This window comes from Panthera tigris (genome assembly GCF_018350195.1).
Source record: "Panthera tigris isolate Pti1 chromosome F3 unlocalized genomic scaffold, P.tigris_Pti1_mat1.1 chrF3_random_Un_scaffold_78, whole genome shotgun sequence".
NCBI classification, from domain to species: Eukaryota; Metazoa; Chordata; class Mammalia; order Carnivora; family Felidae; genus Panthera; species Panthera tigris.
Genome location: NW_024962187.1, coordinates 1 through 11,299, shown reverse-complemented (window position 1 = coordinate 11,299; position 11,299 = coordinate 1).

Genomic DNA, 11,299 nt, shown 5'->3' with positions numbered 1-11,299 from the left:
ATTTTTTTTTTGGAGAAGCACAAAATGATTTGTGAGAAGTATACTATATTGAGTTCAAACAGGCTAAGAACTGGTATCCTATTCATATATTCATAACTTTAGAAATACAAAAGTCACCAATTTAAGAAAAATGATGTTTTGATAAGAAAGGGAACAGAAACATGTCAGTCATAACTATGGTTAGTGTTAAGGTTAAAGTTAGTTATAATAAAGATGGAGTTGATCCGTATCACAGACAAAAAAATAGAAATGGCAGTTGCTAAGGAGTGTTCGGTCTAATACGGAGTGTGTGACATAAAACAACCCGTTGGGTACAAGCATCAGAATGGACTAAGTTATGGGCCAGGCATAACACACCACCACGAGATCCTGACGCTTCATATCAAAGTAAGATATCTTTGCACAGACATTTCACATTCCAACCCCCATCTCTGCTTGGATGGAGCTGTCCTTTCTGCCACCTATAAGTTCCCCTGGAAAAATGGGTGGAGGAGTGAAAAACAGCCCGAATTTTTCTCCCCATGCCAGATTGCTTTTTCCTCCCGGAGCAGTGTTCTTAGGAGGACAAGATTTTACCCAGTACGGGTCAGGACGGGAGGACATTTTCCTAATTCCTCAAATGAGCTTGTAGTTTAGTTTTGACCTAAAATAGAGACCAGTTGGGAAACATGTAAAAGACACTTGGAATCACTTAAATTAGTGTGGTACCCTGGAGAATCTTCCATGGTATTCTACTTCTTTTGAAATTAGGATGGTTGATTATTTTTTGTTGACAGTAACCAAAACAATACAATCCACCGGGACAAGGTGGCCATTCAAAATGAGATCATACATGGAAAATTTGGGAAAGCAACTGCTCCTTGTCTGTTCTTGCCCAGGAGTGAAATAAGTTTAGTTTCCCTTTCGTGGCTCCAAGTATAACATTTCCAAGCCAGGGCTTGTCCTAGTTCTACAGGTGACATGATAATTATGGACCTGAAGGGAGATGATCTAATGGACTCTTTCTCTTTTAACAGTATAATGTGGGACACATCTCACAAACAGACTCACCCCAAAGACAGTCTGGTGAGGGTCTATTCCTCAGGCTCATTAACCGAGACTGCTAAAGAAGCAAGTGGGTGATGGGATGAGACAGGATATTCTTAAAGTATTATAACTTCCTTATAATTCCAGGCATTTTCCAGCAAAGCATACTTAGATACAGCAGACATTATAAGACTAAAAGACCAATTTTATGAATCATAGGAGGTTAACAACGTTTAGATTTTTGGAATAATTTTTATAATTTTTGATATATTTTGAACTAGAATTGATTTTCTCTTTTTCTTATTATACCATTTTTTCCCTCAGTTTATGTGTTTGGGTGTTATTATGTGTTTTGATATATAAGGAATCTGAAATAACTCAAAATGACAGTTATACTTCGTTCCTTTAAATCATTTTTAACATTTTGGGACTCATTACAATTATTAGGTCATAAAAGTGATGTTTTAAACATTTTTACATGAATTCTATATTAGCATATTAATGTAAATATTTTATTTTATTCCTTTATAGTGGGTTCTAACATAGAAAAATTTTCCTGTTTACAAAAAATTGATCTGGGAATTCCACTTTCTGGCACTTATATAATATTTTCAGAAATAATGAAGTTAGTACATGATATGATGAATATTCATACAAGATTATTACAAGAATGCTTAGTCTGCATGGTTTCAAATTCCATTATTTCCTAAAATAAATTCAATTTACATATTTTAAATATAGTAAATCATAAGATGTCCTTTACATTAATTTTGTTGAGATAGATTGAGAACAGAGCAATAGTTTGGCAAAATGGAAAGACAAAGCATTATCTTGTGATAAAATTTATTTTCTTAATATTGTGACCATGCTGTTTCTTCTTAACACTTCAAATGGTTATTTGTTCATTGGAAATTTTACTGACAAATGTGCAGGTAAACTATAATTTTATTATTAAAATCCATAACTACAGTAAGTGAATTCATGTGGCATAGTGTCTTCCAGTGTGTATGCTCTAAAAGTATGAGAAAGAATTGGTGTAGGATAGAGAAAGATATGATGATAAATGCCATTGCCTATTTGCATGAGGACATCAAGCTCTCTTGGATTTCAAACAGTAAAAACCCTCTATGCCTCTGGATATAAGAAAATGTTAAGATTTCAAGAGAGAACTCATGTAAAAAAAGTCTACCCTTCATGCAATTAAGGAGGATTATGTCAAGAAAGAGACAGCTTGACTGATTCTAATTAACATACTTAGAAAACAGAATATACTCCTCCAAATTCCAGTTTCAAAATTGGTGATATCCCTACATGTTAATTTTTCTATACACTTGATGTGACTCCCTTTTTTACTTTGTAGAACAGAGTCACAATGATAAAATACTTTGCAAGATCTTGGAATAAAAAAGTGTTATACTTTTCTGTCATCCTCTGTTGTGATGGCCAGAAAGGCACACCACCAAGATTTTTACATTTTTCCAAAATTTATTGCATGATATTTCTGATAAAACTCTTCCAGCATTTTTTCTGTCTCCTAATTCTGCAGTGATATTTCCTTCTTGTGATTTTCCCCGGGAAACTAAGAATTAAATATCTTGAAGTTACAAATCTCCTTGTCAGCAAACATAGTGGTTTCAGCTTTACCCTACTCTAAGATCAATTGCCAGACTACTACACGCATTTCAGTTATTCAATGACTTCCGATTCTTATATTTATTAATTTGGGACTTGTACCTTTTTTTAAAAATAAATTTTTATGGAAGTAATTTTAATGGGAATGGTGTTTTCTTTTCCTGAAATTGGCAGCTGTACTTCTCAGGTAGAAACCTATTGCCACTGAACCAAAAAATATCCCCTCATTTACTTACCTGCAATTCCAACAATCACTTTATGTGTTACGATGTCCAGTCATAGAGTATACAATGCTGTTCATATAATATGAGACTGATCGCTAAAATGATACTTTTTATTTGTATAGTAATAACACAAACATAATATATTTTTTAATTTTTTTAACGTTTTATTTATTTTTGAGACAAAGAGAGACAGAGCATGAACGGGGGAGGGGCAGAGAAAGAGGGAGACACAGAATTGGAAGCAGGCTCAAGGCTTGAGCCATCAGCCCAGAGTCTGACGCGGGGCTCGAACTCACGGACCGCGAGATCCTGACCTGAGCTGAAGTTGGATGCTTAACCGACTGAGCCACCCAGGCGCCCCAAACAAACATAATATTTTATTGCACAGATAATATTCTGAAAACTACAATGGGAAGTGAGTGTTCCAGTATCTTGTACTTCATAAAATAATGCAAATTTAAAATTGGATTATTAAAAATTTGGTAAAACAGATGTTACAAAATTCTGTTACTTCAAAAAGCATTTTCATCTACACAAAATAGCCTTTAAGTTCTTGAAATTTATGTATTTTTTTTCTTTCTTATTGTCCTCTTTACTCCAGACAGCTGATCTAAACCCATAGACTTTATGATCCGTCTTCTGGCTGGTACATGTAACAGTGTTATTTTCCCCACCATTATTTGGTATTGTGTACATACTTTGGGACTTCCAATATTTATTATAGGCTGGGTAAAATTCAATGCAAGAGCTTAAATTTGACCTGCATTTTGCCTTCTGTGAGGGATCAGCTGCAAGTCACTTAGCTCGTCCAGCCTATTACTGTCACATAGTAAATTATCAGATGCACATCTGATTTTAAGTTCTCAATGTATCAGTTTGGATCCAATTATACTTTGCACTCAAGCCATCTATAGATGACAGCCATGGATTAATTTTGTTCTAATTCTTCTGGGTCATTACTATATTATTGGAAATCCTAACATCCTTACATCGTGGAGCTATAGGCTATTTTTTAAAAACAGAAAACACATCATTAAGTTTAAATTAAAGAGAAACAAAGATGACCTTCTTTTTTTTTCAATATATGAAATTTATTGTCAAATTGGTTTACATACAACACCCAGTGCTCATCCCAAAAGGTGCCCTCCTCAATACCCATCACCCACCCTCCCCTCCCTCCCACCCCCCATCAACCCTCAGTTTGTTCTCAGTTTTTAATAGTCTCTTATGCTTTGGCTTTCTCCCACTCTAACCTCTTTTTTTTTTCCTTCCCCTCCCCCATGGGTTTCTGTTAAGTTTCTCAGGATCCTCATAAGAGTGAAAACATATGGTACCTGTCTTTCTCTGTATGGCTTATTTCACTTAGCATCACACTCTCCAGTTCCATCCATGTTGCTACAAAGGGCCATATTTCGTTCTTTCTCCTTGCTGTGTAGTACTCCATTGTGTATATAAACCACAATTTCTTTATCCATTCATCAGTTGATGGACATTTAGGCTCTTTCCACAATTTGGCTATTGTTGAGAGTGCTGCTATAAACATTGGGGTACAAGTGCCCCTATGAATCAGTATTCCTGTATCCCTTGGGTAAATTCCTAGCAGTGCTATTGCTGGGTCATAGGGTAGGAATATTTTTAATTTTCTTTTTTTTTAAATTTTTTTAACATTTATTTATTTTTGAGACAGAGAGAGACACAGCATGAATGGGGGAGGGTCAGAGAGAGAGGGAGACACAGAATCTGAAACAGGCTCCAGGCTCTGAGCTGTCAGCACAGAGCCCGATGCGGGGCTTGAACTCACGGACCGCAAGATCATGACCTGAGCCGAAGTCGGACGCTTAACCGACTGAGCCACCCAGGCGCCCCAATCTATTTTTAATTTTCTAAGGAACCTCCATACTGCTTTCCAGAGTGGCTGCACCAATTTGCATTCCCACCAACAGTGCAAGAGGGTTCCCGTTTCTTCACATCCTCTCCAGCATCTATAGTCTGATTTGTTCATTTTGGCCACCCTGACTGGCATGAGGTGATATCTGAGTGTGGTTTTGATTTGTATTTACCTGATAAGGAACGACCTTGAGCACCTTTTCATGTGCCTGTTGGCCATCTGGATGTCTTCTTTAGAGAAGTGTCTATTCATGTGTTCTGCCCATTTCTTCACTGGGTTATTTTTTTTTTTTTGGGTGTGGAGTTTGGTGAGCTCTTTATAGATTTTGGATACTAGCCCTTTGTCTGATATGTCATTTGCAAATATCTTTTCCCATTCCGTTGGTTGCCTTTTAGTTTTGTTGGTTGTTTCCTTTGCTGTGCAGAAGCTTTTTATCTTCATAAGGTCCCAGTAATTCATTTTTGCTTTTAATTCCCTTGCCTTTGGGGATGTGTTGAGTAAGAGATTGCTATGGCTGAGGTCAGAGAGATCTTTTCCTGCTTTCTCCTCTAGGCTTTTGATGGTTTCCTGTCTCACATTCAGGTCCTTTATCCATTTTGAGTTTATTTTTGCGAATGGTGTGAGAAAGTGGTCTAGTTTCAACCTTCTGCATGTTGCTGTCCAGTTCTCCCAGCACCATTTGTTAAAGAGACTGTCTTTTTTCCATTGGATGTTCTTTCCTGCTTTGTCAAAGATGAGTTGGCCATACGTTTGTGGGTCTAGTTCTGGGGTATCTATTCTATTCCATTGGTCTGTGTGTCTGTTTTTGTGCCAATACCATGCTGTCTTGATGATTACAGCTTTGTAGTAGAGGCTAAAGTCTGGGATTGTGATGCCTCCTGCTTTGGTCTTCTTCTTCAAAATTACTTTGGCTATTTGGGGGCTTTTGTGGTTCCATATGAATTTTAGAATTGCTTGTTCTAGTTTTGAGAAGAATGCTGGTGCAATTTTGATTGAGATTGCATTGAATGTGTAGATAGCTTTGGGTAGTATTGACATTTTGACAATATTTATTCTTCCAATTCATGAGCAGGGAATGTCTTTCTATTTCTTTATATCTTCTTCAATTACCTTCATAAGCTTTCTATAGTTTTCAGCATACAGATCTTTTACATCTTTGGTTAGATTTATTCCGAGGTATTTTATGCTTCTTGGTGCAATTGTGAATGGGATCAGTTTCTTTATTTGTCTTTCTGTTGCTTCATTATTAGTGTATAAGAATGCAACTGATTTCTGTACATTGATTTTGTATCCTGAAACTTTGCTGAATTCATGTGTCAGTTCTAGCAGACTTTTGGTGGAGTCTATTGGATTTTCCATGTGTAATACCATGTCATCTGCAAAAAGCAAAAGCTTGACTTCATCTTTGCCAATTTGGATGCCTTTGATTTCCTTTTGTTGTCTGATTGCTGATGCTAGAACTTCCAACACTATGTTAAACAACAGCGGTGAGAGTGGGCATCCCTGTCGTGTTCCTGATCTCAGGGAAAAAGCTCTCAGTTTTTCCCCATTGAGGATGATATTAGCTGTGGGCTTTTCATAAATGGCTTTTATGATGTTTAAGTATGTTCCTTCTATCCCGACTTTCTCAAGGGTTTTTATTAAGAAAGCATGCTGGATTTTGCCAAAGGCCTTTTCTGCATCGATTGACAAGATCATATGGTTCTTATCTTTTCTTTTATTAATGTCAGGTATCACGTTGATTGATTTGCAAATGTTGAACCAGCCCTGCATCCCAAGAGTGAATCCCACTTGATCATGGTGAATAATTCTTTTTATATGCAGTTGAATTTGATTTGCTAGTATCTTATTGACAATTTTTGCATCCATATTCATCAGGGATATTGGCCTGTAGTTCTCTTTTTTTACTGGGTCTCTGTCTGGTTTAGGAATCAAAGTAATACTGTCTTCATAGAATGAGTCTGGAAGTTTTCCTTCCCTTTCTATTTCTTGGAATAGCTTGAGAAGGATAGGTATTATCTCTGCTTTAAACTTCTGGTAGAACTCCCCTGGGAAGCCATCTGGTCCTGGACTCTTATTTGTTGGGAGATTTTTGATAACCGGTTCAATTTCTTCGCTGGTTATGGGTCTGTTCAAGCTTTCTATTTCCTCCTTATTGAGTTTTGGAAGAGTGTGTGTGTTTAGGAATTTGCCCATTTCTTGCAGGTTGTCCAATTTGTTGGCATATAATTTTTCATAGTATTCCCTGATAATTGTTTGTATCTCTGAGGGATTGGTTGTAATAATTCCATTTTCATTCATGATTTTATCTATTTGGGTCATCTCCCTTTTCTTTTTGAGAAGCCTGGCTAGAGGTTTGTCAATTTTGTTTATTTTTTCAAAAAACCAACTCTTGGTTTCGTTGATCTGCTCTACCGTTTTTTTTAGATTCTATATTGTTTATTTCTGCTCTGATCTTTATTATTTCTCTTCTTCTGCTGGGTTTAGGCTGCCTTTGCTGTTCTGCTTCTATTTCCTTTAGGTGTGCTGTTAGATTTTGTATTTGGGATTTTTCTTGTTTCTTGAGATAGGCCTGGATTGCGATGTATTTTCCTCTCAGGACTGCCTTTGCTGCATCCCAAAGCTTTTGGATTCTTGTATTTTCATTTTCGTTTGTTTCCATATATTCTTTAATTTCTTCTCTAATTGCCTGGTTGACCCACTCATTCTTGAGTAGGGTGTTCTTTATCCTCCATGCTTTTGGAGGTTTTCCAGACTTTTTCCTGTGGTTGATTTCAAGCTTCATAGCATTGTGGTCTGAAAGTATGCATGGTATAATTTCAATTCTTGTATACTTATGAAGGGCTGTTTTGTGACCCGGTATGTGATCTATCTTGGAGAATGTTCCATGTACACTCGAGAAGAAAGTATATTCTGTTCCTTTGCGATGCAGAGTTCTAAATATATCTGTCAAGTCCATCTGATCCAATGTGTCATACAGGGCCCTTGTTTCTTTATTGACCGTGTGTCTAGATGATCTATCCATTTCTGTAAGTGGAGTGTTAAAGTCCCCTGCAATTACCACATTCTCATCAATAAGGTTGCTTATGTTTGTAATTGTTTTATATATTTGGGGGCTCCGGTATTCAGCACATAGACATTTATAATTGTTAGCTCTTCCTGATGGAAAGGTCCTGTAATTATTATATAATTCCCTTCTTCATCTCTTGTTACAGCTTTAATTGAAAGTCTAGTTTGTCTGATATAAGTATGGCTACTCGAGCTTTCTTTTTGCTTCCAGTAGCATGATAAATAGTTCTCTATCCCCTCACTCTTAATCTAAAGGTGTCCTCAGATCTAAAATGAGTCTCTTGTAGACAGCAAATAGATGGGTCTTGTTTTTTTTATCCATTCTGATACCCTATGTCTTTTGGTTGGCACATTTAATCCATTTACATTCAGAAAGATACGGGTTTAGAGTCATTGTGATGTCTGTATGTTTTATGCTTGTAGCGATGTCTCTGGTACTTTGTCTCACAGGATCCCCCTTAGGATCTCTTGTAGGGCTGGTTTAGTGGTGACAAATTCCTTCAGTTTTTGGTTGTTTGGGAAGACCTTTATCTCTCCTTCTATTCTAAATGACAGACTTGCTGGATAAAGGATTCTCGGCTGCATATTTTTTTCTGTTCAGGACACTGAAGACCTCGTGCCAATCCTTTCTGGCCTGCCAAGTTTCAAAAGAGAGATCAGTCACGAATCTTATAGGTCTCCCTTTATATGTGAGGCATGTTTATCCCTTGCTGCTTTCAGAATTTTCTCTTTATCCTTGTATTTTGCCAGTTTGATTATGATATGTCGTGCAGAAGGTCGATTCAAGTTACGTCTGAAGGGAGTTCTCTGTGCCTCTTGGATTTCAATGCCTTTTTCTTTCCCCAGTTCAGGGAAGTTCTCAGCTATTATGTCTTCAATTACACCTTCAGCACCTTTCCCTCTCTCTTCCTCCTCTGGGATACCAATTATGCGTATATTATTTCTTTTTAGTGTATCACTTAGTTCTCTAATTTTCCCCTCATACTCCTGGATTTTTTTATCTCTCTTTTTCTCAGCTTCCTCTTTTTCCATAACTTTATCTTCTAGTTCACCTATTCCCTCCTCTGCCTCTTCAATCCAAGCCGTCGTCGTTTCCTTTTTATTTTGCATTTGATTTAAAGCGTTTTTCAGCTCCTCCTGACTGTTCCTTAGTCCCTTGATCTCTGTATCAAGAGATTCTCTGCTGTTCTCTATACTGTTTTCAATCCCAGTGATTAATTTTATGACTATTATCCTAAATTCACTTTCTGTTATATTATTTAAATCCTTTTTGATCAGTTCATTGGCTGTTGTTATTTCCTGGAGATTCTTCTGAGGGGAATTCTTCCGTTTGGTCATTTTGGATAGTCCCTGGAGTGGTGCGGACCTGCAGGGCACTTTCCCTGTGCTGTGGTGTATAACTGGAGTTGGTGGGTGGGGCCGCAGTCAGACCTGATGTCTGCCACCGCTGGGGCCACAGTCAGACTGGTGTGTGCCTTCTCTTCCCCTCTCTTAGGGCCAGGATTCACTGTGGGGTGGCGTGGCCCATCTGGGCTACTTGCACACTGCCAGGCTTGTGGTGCTGGGGATCTGGTGTATTAGCTGGGGTGGGTAGGCAAGGTGCACAGGGGCAGGAGGGGCAGGCTTAGCTCACTTCTTAGGTGATCCACTTCAGGAGGGGCCCTGTGGCAGCAGGAGGGAGTCAGATCTGCTGAAGGAGGTTTGGCTCTGCAGAAGCACAGCGTTGGGTGTTTGCTCGGAGCGAGCAAGTTCCCTGACAGGAACTGGTTCCCTTTGGGATTTTGGCTGGGGTTTGGGCTAGGGAGATGGCGCTGGCGAGCGCCTTTGTTCCCCGCCAAACTGAGCTCTGTCATCCCAGGGCTCAGCAACTCTCCCTCCATTTGTCCTCCAGCCTTCTGGATTTCTGAGCAGGGCTGTTAACTTATGACCTCCCAGATGCTAAGTCCCGCTTGCTGTCAGAACACACTCCCTCCAGCCCCTCCGCTTTTGCATGCCAGACTCAGGGGCTCTGCTTGGCCGGCAGGCTGCCCCTCTGCCCCGGCTCCCTCCCGCCAGTCCTTGCAGCGTGCACCACCTCTCTGCCCTTCCTACCCTCTTCTGTGGGCCTCTCTTCTGCACTTGGCTCCAGAGACTCCGTTCTTCTAGTCTTCTGGTGGTTTTCTGGGTTAGTTAGCCAGGTGTAGGTAGAATCTAAGTGATCAGCAGGACGCCGGTGAGCCTAGCGTCCTCCTACCCTGCCATCTTCCCTCCTCAAAGATGACCTTCTGATATCTTGATGACAACTATCAGTTGTTTGCTTCTAGAAGGTAAATTAAATTTTCACAATTTGTACTGAATGAAGTTACACTTTACACCCTAATCCATGGGAACCATAATTAGTTTGTTGTCCAGACTCAGCCTTATTGAGCTGAAGAGCCTCCCTGGAGAAACATAACATTTGATGATCCAGAAGATCAAAGATTTTGTCAGTGACATAGTCATTTTCAAAATTAAAGATATGAATTAGAAAGCAAAAACTGGAGAGAACTTGGTGTGAGATTTAAAAAAAAAAAAGTATTGTCAGTATTTAAGAGTCTCTTATTGTTTGCCTCCTGGATTGATGGGGGGGGGTGGGTGGGGGGAGAGGGGAAAGTGGGTAATGGGCATTAAGGAGGGCACCTGTTGGGATGAGCACTAGGTGTTGTATGGAAACCAATTTGACAATAAATTATATATACAAAAATTAATTAATTAGAAATTTTAAAAAAAGTATTAGAGTTCTTATTTATGTTACTTATTTATCTCTCTACACACGATGTGCCATAAGCTATGTGTGGTATATTAATAAAAATGATTCAGATATATTGTTAATTAAGTAAATTTATCTGTAAGAAGTCTCTTATGCCCATATATTCTGTTATGGTACTGGAGCATGATCCTTTTAATGTGGAAAGCATTGTGCCATTAAATGAATGCTTTCCTCTTGCTTTTCCTGTATACCACGTAAAAATAGAACCCATCAATGATGAGGTTGCAGATATATTTTGGGAACCTTGGCCTTTATCAAGTTTCTTTTTTTAACTTCTTATAGATAGGGTAAATGTGTCAGGCTTTTTTTTTTAGGTCAGGCTTATGAAGAAAATGTAAAATCCATTAAATCCACTAACAAAATGTGTCCTTTATAAACTCCTGCGTGGGAGGCAATTTTAGAAAATATTCAACCTTTAGACATTAATTTCCAAGCTAATGAGCCAATAACATTAATAGCAAACATTTCTGTATTGTCTCATAAATATTTATATGTAATTGACCAGTATAGTTATAAATGACTTGAATATATAATTGAACATTTTTCCACCTCAGAGTAATCTGTGATTGTGATGGTCTTTCATTATACTGCACCATACAGCTTAAATTTTGTAAATCATGCATTAAATCATATTGATAAAATAATTATGCCTGCTTCCAGAAAAATAATATA